Raw genomic sequence first — 8,370 nt, 5'->3', positions numbered from 1 at the left:
GGGTGCTGTGCAGGTGAGTGGGATGTTTTGCAGGTAAAAGAAATGGTCCTTTCAACATATCCCACTCACTACAAAAAGCTACTCTACCATTATTTATCAACTAGTGGGGAATCCATTACAAAAGTAACCCAAAAACAAATTTTAAATAGAGACATTCGAACAATTCGAAGGGATGAAGCAAGCAGAAAATGTGAAAACAAAGGGGGTTCTTCAACAGACTGGGGGGCAGAGACTAAATCGTGGATCCTTTCTTTTGGGAAAATCATTCGAAAAGAGGGAAATGAATACAATAGAAAATAAGTGTAATTTCAGAATTCAAAAACAGAGAAAGCAATAAAATTACACATTTTCAAGGTATTAGTCTTCGGTTATCTTTGTTTTTCCAGTTTTGTGTGTGCTTGGGTTACTTTGCAACTAAAAGTATAATATAGTTTTTTTACTTGTTCTTTTTAGGCAATATGTATAGCTAATTTTTTTATATTATTTTATTTTATATAATTTTATTTTATTCTATCTTTTTATTTTTTTGCAGGAATCTTGTTCTCATTTGACACATAAAAATGTTATTTTTTTCTGAAAACAACTCAAATGGTGTTGAATTTTCTACATCGACGTCGCCTTTTTTCTCTAATCAAGTAAAACAATTACATATTATAAATTTTTTTATTTTATTTACTACTATATATATTTTGCAAGAGGATATCGTCATAAATGAAAATAAATTGAATTTTAGGTGTTTCACTCTCACGAAGATTTAAAAAATTGGGTGCAAAGCAATGGGCGCTCTCTTGGTTACGTCATAATAACTCAAAGATCATACACGGATACAAGTGGTTTTTTGTATGAAGTCACACTTATGTGTGATCTTGGTGGTGAATATAAACCGAAGGAAACAAGTAAAAATTCTGCTACCCAAAAAATTAATTGTCCATTTCAATTGGTAGGAAAGTATTAAAGTATATATAATGGTTGGTTGATAAGTGTAATATGTGATGACCATAATCATCTTCCTACACAACATATGGAGGGGCATCCATATGCGAGACGATTGTCTAAAGATGAATATCGATTGGTTAAAGATATGACAAAGAAGAATGTGCCGCCACGTGAAATTCGATCGATATTAAAGTCGCAAAATGAAAATAACATGTCAACACTTAAAGACATATATATAATGCACAATATAAAATTAGTAAGTCCTTACAAGTTGGGAAAAGTACGATGCAGGTAAAACATTACACATCATTTTCTATTTCCTTTATATTTTGACTTTTTTATTTTCAAATAATCAAAGTGTAATTTAATTATGAAAATTTGAATGCAGGTTCTTATGTCTATTTTACACTCCAATGGTTATGTTCACAACTTTTCTAAAAATGATGTTACGAACGAGCTGGAAGCTTTATTTTTTGTTCATCCGACATCTTTTAAGATATGGCGTGCATTCCTACATGTGTTGATGATAATGCTACGAACTAGTATAATATGCCTTTTGTTGAGATTGTTGGCGAAACCTCTATAAGAAATACATTTTGCATAGCTTTTTCCTTTATAAGTGAAGAAAAGATGGACAACTATAAGTGGGTGTTAGAGTGTTTAAAGTTGACACTAGATGAGTGTATGGTACCACGTGTTATAATTACTGACAGAGAGTTGGCTCTCATGAAAGCATGCGAAAAAGTTTTTCCGAATGCTACTCGATTACTTTGTAGATGGCACATTAGCCAAAATATTTTGAAGAATTGCAAGCCAACAATCAAGACACAATGTGATTGGGACTCTTTTTTTCGGCGTGGAAGTTGCTAGAAGATTCTCCGACGTGGATATCATACATGGAGAACTACAAGCAACTTCAATTAGTATTGAGGAAATATCCACGTAATTTTTTTATATTTGACATTTTTATTTTTTTAATATTTCATATCAAATAATTATATTTAATTTTATTTAACTTTTCAGGTGTTTTAAGTTATTTGGATGAACAATGACTGAATAATTATAAAGAAATGTTTGTGTTTGCATAGAGTGGCCAGTCTCTCAACTTTGGCAATCGCACAACCAACAGACTTGAAAGCCAACACGCCAAGTTAAAAAAGTACAAGAAATCCAAAAAATATTCGTTAGATCAATTTGTGGGCTATATCAATCAAATCGTGCAGTCCCAGAGTTTACAGAAATTATTCAGAGGTACTGGATAATCTTAGCAGGCAGAGAAACACGGATCTTCAGTATACTGATAGAATATCGGAATTTAGAATAACTATTGGAAAGTTCAATAACTGACAAAATCATCAATTATTCAGAATAGGACTTGAGCTGATAGGGAAGAAATGAAGGTTCAGGACATTTACAGTATGTGTCAATCTATCAGATTATCGAAATAACACAAGCTGAACAACTCCAGAACTAATGCATGTTGACCGGTTCATTCTTTGTCCTTCAGGTATTCACTCTTTAATAACAACAATTAACATCCATAAATCATCTTTTGAGTCATCGCTGAATGGGTCTTCCAAGGTCTTTATTTCATTTCCACGCTTCAACGATATCATGAAATGCTGACGTACTTGATTCTTGGTTCATAACCCTTAGTAATTGTACACTATGTAAACTCATCAGAGTTTCCAGACTTATCCAAATCACTTACTTAATCCTCAGTTATTGAGGTTGCTAGTTAATTTAGCAGTCAAATTTATTCCAATTACTTCGAAGTTTTCCAGAGTAATTCGGACGTTTTTGAGTTTCAGATACATATTGTACTCCCGTTCAGTTCAATTTGGTCTTCATGGTTGTTGTCTAACGAGTATCCACTTCTTAGTATCGAATGTGATTTAGCGTTGAACTGAGTACTTCCAAAATTATCATCAATCCAAACTTGAGAAGACGAATACACATTCAAGTGACATCTATGTCATTCAGGTACTGACATGTCACTAAGTACGATCATTTGCGGGTGTTTGGGTTTCGTTGTTTCCCATGCTTACGACCGTTTCAAGCTCATAAGTTCAGTTTTCGTTCGCAGTCGTGCACTTTTCTTGGTTATAGTTCTCAACAAAGGATATTTTTGTTTGGCAAGCGATGGGCGAGTGTATTTGTCGAGGCGTGTGGTGTTTGATGAGTTAGTCTTTCTTTTTGCTTCGGTTCATGATATCGGTTTCGCTTCCAAGAAGGATTGGTACACTAATGAGGATATTTTTTGGGTTCCTGGTGTTGAACAAGTTTTACGTGCTCGTGAGGATTTGCATGGGCCTTGTGATGTTGCATGAGGTAATGACGTGGCTCTTACTGCTCCTTCACGTATTTTAGCTGCTGAGGAAGGCTTCATGCGTTCGTGTTGAAGGTTCGTTTGGGCAGTGTAGGGCGACTGTTGGTGATGTTTTTTCCTTGTCACCAAGTGTTCAAAATGAAGACTTGTTTGGGCAACGTGGGGGTAGACGCTGGTGTTGTCTCTCTCACCTCTCCATGTGTGCGTGTTGAAGTCTCAGATGGGAAGCCTGGTGTGGGTGTTGTCGCTGTTCCATTGGCTGCTGAAAATTGCATGAGGCTCCTGCTTTGCTGCCTGGGTCATCTCATGCTAATGCTATGTGTCGTGCCTATTGTGACCATGATGAACTTGTGGTGCCTGATTCGATATGCAGTGTTGATGAAGTCTCTAGTGGTTCGACTAGAGTATGGAGCCTGCTGGTATTACAAGTTCTCGGATGGTGCTTAATAATCATCTTATTGTTACACATGGTAAGAGTGGGGTTTTCAAGCCCCGTGCTTTTCATGCAATGGAGGTGTGTAATTTGGAGGTTGAACTGACCACGATAAAGGAGGTTCTGGATTTTCCTAAATGGAAACACACGGTTGCCGATAAGTATAAGGGCCTTTTGAAGAATGGCACATGGAAACTTGTCCCATTGCCGGAGAATAGGACATCAACTGGTTGTAAATGACTTTTCACATGAAAAGGAATCTGGATGGTTCGATAGCTCAATATAAGGCTAGGCTAGTTGCGAAAGGGTTTCGCAAGTTCAAGATTATCGTGACACGTTTGGTTTGATTATAAAATCTTCAACCGTGAGTGTTGTTTTGTCTTTGGTGGTGCAAAAATAATTGGAAGCATCTTTAGGTGGATGTGAACAACGTTTTTCTTAATGGCGAGTTGCTTGAAGATGTTTTTATGGTTCAACCACTTAGATTTGAGCATGAGTCACCTGTTGGGGAACATTTGGTGTGTAAATTGAAGAAGGCTCATTATGGTCTGAAGCAGGCTCCTTGCCATCGGTACTCCAAACTTAGGACGTTTTTGTTGAGTATTGGTTTTGTTGATACTCAGGCAGATGTGTCTTTGTTTGTTAAACGTGATGGTATTCAAAGTATTTATGTTCTCGTGTATGTTGATGACATTGTTATCACTGGTAGTTGTAATGAAACAATTAAGGATGTTGTTCATATTCTTGGTAATGAGCTTTTTTTTTTCTCAAAGATCTCTATGAATTAAAAAATTGGGCCTTGAAGTTGATCAGTATAAGGGGTTTTACTTTTTAAGTCAACGAAAATATATACGAGAACTTTTAGAATGTGCGAATATGTGTGATGCTAAATATGCTTATACGCCAATGTTATCTTATCCGAAGCTTTCTCAGGATAGTGGTCGCCCTCTTGATGATCCTCATATATATTGAATGTGGCGGGTGGATTGTGATATCTGAGTCATACAAGACCTGACATATACTTTAGTGTTGGATGAGTTGCTCAATTTATGCATCAACCTTGTGAGCTTCATTGGCTAGTCGTTAAACGTATTTTGCATTATTTGAGTGGTACATTAGATTATGGTCTCTTGTTTTGTGCTTTGAGAATTCTCTCATTATTCGAGCATTCTCTGATGTCGATTGGGCTAGCGATTCAGATGATTGAAGATTGGTGTCTAGTTATTGTATGTGTGTGTGTTAATTTGATTTCTTGGTGTTAAAAAAACAACGATCTATTTCTCGATCCACAATAGAGGCGGAGTATCGTGGAGTAACAGGTGTGGTGTCAAAAATTATGTGATTGCGTGCTTTGCTTGGTGTTGTAGGGGTTGAATATGTCGATGCTCCAGTTGTTTGGAGTGATAGTATGAGTGTTGTGGCTATGAGTGTCAACCCAATCTTTCATGGTCGCTTTGAGCATGTTGAGATTGGAGTTCACTTTGTTTAGGAGAAAGTAATAAATGGATCCATGCGTGTTAACTATGTCCCAGGACGTTTTTGTTGAGGATCCTCTACCCTAATTTACGACATTCCATATATAACCATTGACCCTCAATTATAGGAGCTTGTTTAGCTTATTATTTCCATTTATCTTGTAATCATATCTTTATGTGTAATTAAGTTATACACTATGTAATTGAATATATATATATATATATATATATATATGCAATTTCTCACCACTAACAAGTTTGGTGGTTTTTCCTAATATTCTCATGGAATCAAGAGCCTACCTGGATTAGCATCCCACGATCCTCATTGGTTGATTCCTCTCTCGATTCTTCTCCCACCCTCCTTCTCTTCAACACCATGATCCACATGGTTACCATCAAACTCTCCTCCTTAAACTATCTTCTATGAAAGAGCTAACTCCTTCACATCCTTGAAAGCCAAGGTTTACTGGGTCACGTCGATGGCACCCTTGTGCCGCCACCTCTATTTGATCCTCCCACCTCTTAGACGCCAAATAAAAAATACATGGCGTGCAAAGAAACCGAACAACGCCTCCTTAGTCTTCTCCTCTCCTCCCTTACCGAGGAAGAAATGGCTGAAGCTGTTGGCCTCTCTACAACCCGTGAGGTTTGTACTGCCCTCGAAAATACCTTCAGCCACCACTCCAAAGCCTGTGAACTTCTCCTCAAAGATGACCTACAATTGATGAAACGTGGCACTCATTCTGTTACTGCCTATGCCCGTGCCTTCAAAAATTTGTGTGATCAACTACATGCAATCGATCGTCCGGTTGATGGAACTAACAAAGTCCATTGGTTCATGCGTGGTCTCGGTCCCGATTTCTCCAACTTCTCCACTGCCCATATGGCACAAACCCCTTCCCCTATTTTTCCGATCTTGTGTCTAAAGTAGAGAGTTTTGAAAATTTTCAGAAATCTCTAAAGACTTCGGCGTCCTCAGTTGCTACGTTTACTACTACTCGAAACTTTTCTCATCGTGGATGTGGTTCTCGCCCACACCGTGGCAGTGGAAATGACCAGCGCAACAACTCCAATCACGGACAGAGTCATGCCAACGCCACCCATGGTCGCCGTCCACCACGCTACCAGATTTACCGAAGAAAAGACACTTTGTCGATCGGTGTAGGCAGTGGTACGATCGGCCTGAATCTACGGCACACCTTGTAAAGGCTTTGACCTCTTCCTGCTCTTTATCCAAAAGTGAGGCTTCTAATTGGTTTTTGGATACAGGGGCTTCGGCCCACATGACTCCAACGCACTCTACTTTGGATCAGTCTTCCACCTACACGGGTAAGGATTCTGTAATTGTAGGGAATGGTGCGTCCCTACCCATTACCCACACGGTAAAATTTCCCCTCTCCTGGATATTAAATTATTGGATGTTTTGGTTGTTCCTCATCTCACTAAAATAATCTTTTGTCCATTAGTAAATTAACTAATGATTTTCCTTAATCCATTAATTTTACTAATGATTTTTTACTGTTTATAATCGCCAAACAGGAAAGGTGGTGGCAACCGGTAAATGTGATGGCGACTTATATGTACTAGAGCGCATAAATTCCACTTTTATTTCTGTCCTTAAAAATAAATCTCTTCATGCTTCGTAAGATTTATGGCATGCTCGTTTGGGTCATGTGAATCATTCTGGTATTTCTTTATTGAATAAAAAAGGACAACTTTATCTTACTTCTTTATTGCCATCTCCTAAATTATGCGATACATGCCAACTTGCAAAAAGTCATCGTTTGCTTTATTCTCATAAATCTTATTCACTGTGACATATGGGGTCTTTCACCAGTAAAATCCAATTTGGGTTTTGTTTACTATGTTTTATTTATCGATGATTATTCTCGCTTCACTTGGCTTTATCCATTGAAATTGAAATCTGACTTCTATGCTACTTTTATTCAATTTCAAAAATTTGTGGAAAATCTATTCTGCTCGTATCAAAATTTTTCAAAGTGATGGTGGTGCAGAATTTACTAGTAACTATTTTAAAACACACCTTCGTACTTCTGGCATTCATCATCAATATATTGTCCATATACTCCGGCCCAAAACGGTCGCGCTGAACGAAAGCATTGTCATGTGACTGAAACTGGTTTGGCTATACTTTTCCACTCTCACACTTCTCCTCGCTTTTGGGTTAACGCCTTTAGCACCGCGGCTTACATCATCAATCACTTGCCCACGCCATTTCTCGGAGGTAAGTCCCCTTTTAAGCTTTATACAGTTCCCCTCCAAATTATGAAAATTTTCACCCATTTAGTTATCGTGTTTATCCCTATTTACGTGATTACATGCCTAATAAATTTTCTCCTCGTAGTATTCCTTGCATTTTTATGGGATACAACTCTTCTTATAAAGGGTTTTGTTATCTTGATCCCACTACCTCTAGGATATATATCACCCCCATGCTTAGTTTGATGAGACCCATTTTCCCTCTCTGGATACCTCTCGGGCCCAACCATTATCCTCCCTCCAATTTTCAATTTTTCTGGAACAAGTATTCCTCCCACCACCATAACCCCACCTTCTCTTACGCCCCATTCCCAGCATATTACTGAATCTGGATCCCGTCCGTGTGTTCTTTGTACTGATCCTGCGGATAAGTCTTTACAGGCCCATGATTCTCTTGTAGGTCCATCTCTGCAGTCCTCAGATTCTGGCTCACCTTCTATTGAGTCTACTAAGTTGCCCTCTGATTCTCATGTTGCATCCATTCTGATGGGTTCTCATCCTATGCTCACACGAGCCAAAGCTGGTATTTTCAAACCTCGCCACCCGACGAATCTTGCTGTCTTGGGATCCTCTGGCATTCTCTCAACTCTTCTAACATCCATTGATCCTAAAGGGTTCAAATCAGCTGCCAAGAATCTTGCTTGGCTTGCCGCCATGGATGAAGAAGTTCAAGCTTTGCAAAATAATCGTACCTGAATTTTGGTCCCTCGCCCTGCCAATACCGAGATTGTGGGCTCCAAATGGGTGTTTCGGACCAAATATTTGTCTGATGGATCTATTGAACATCTCAAAGCCCGTCTTGTTGCAAAGAGATATACACAGGTGCCTGGTCTTGATTACACAAATACTTTTAGCCCTATCATCAAGGCTACCACTGTCTGTATTGTACTTTCTCTTACGGTGACTAACCGATGGCC

The sequence above is a fragment of the Hibiscus syriacus genome, unplaced genomic scaffold (genome assembly GCF_006381635.1).
Source record: "Hibiscus syriacus cultivar Baekdansim isolate YM2019G1 unplaced genomic scaffold, ASM638163v2 tig00112339_pilon, whole genome shotgun sequence".
NCBI lineage: Eukaryota > Viridiplantae > Streptophyta > Magnoliopsida > Malvales > Malvaceae > Hibiscus > Hibiscus syriacus.
This window is presented reverse-complemented; position numbering follows the sequence as displayed.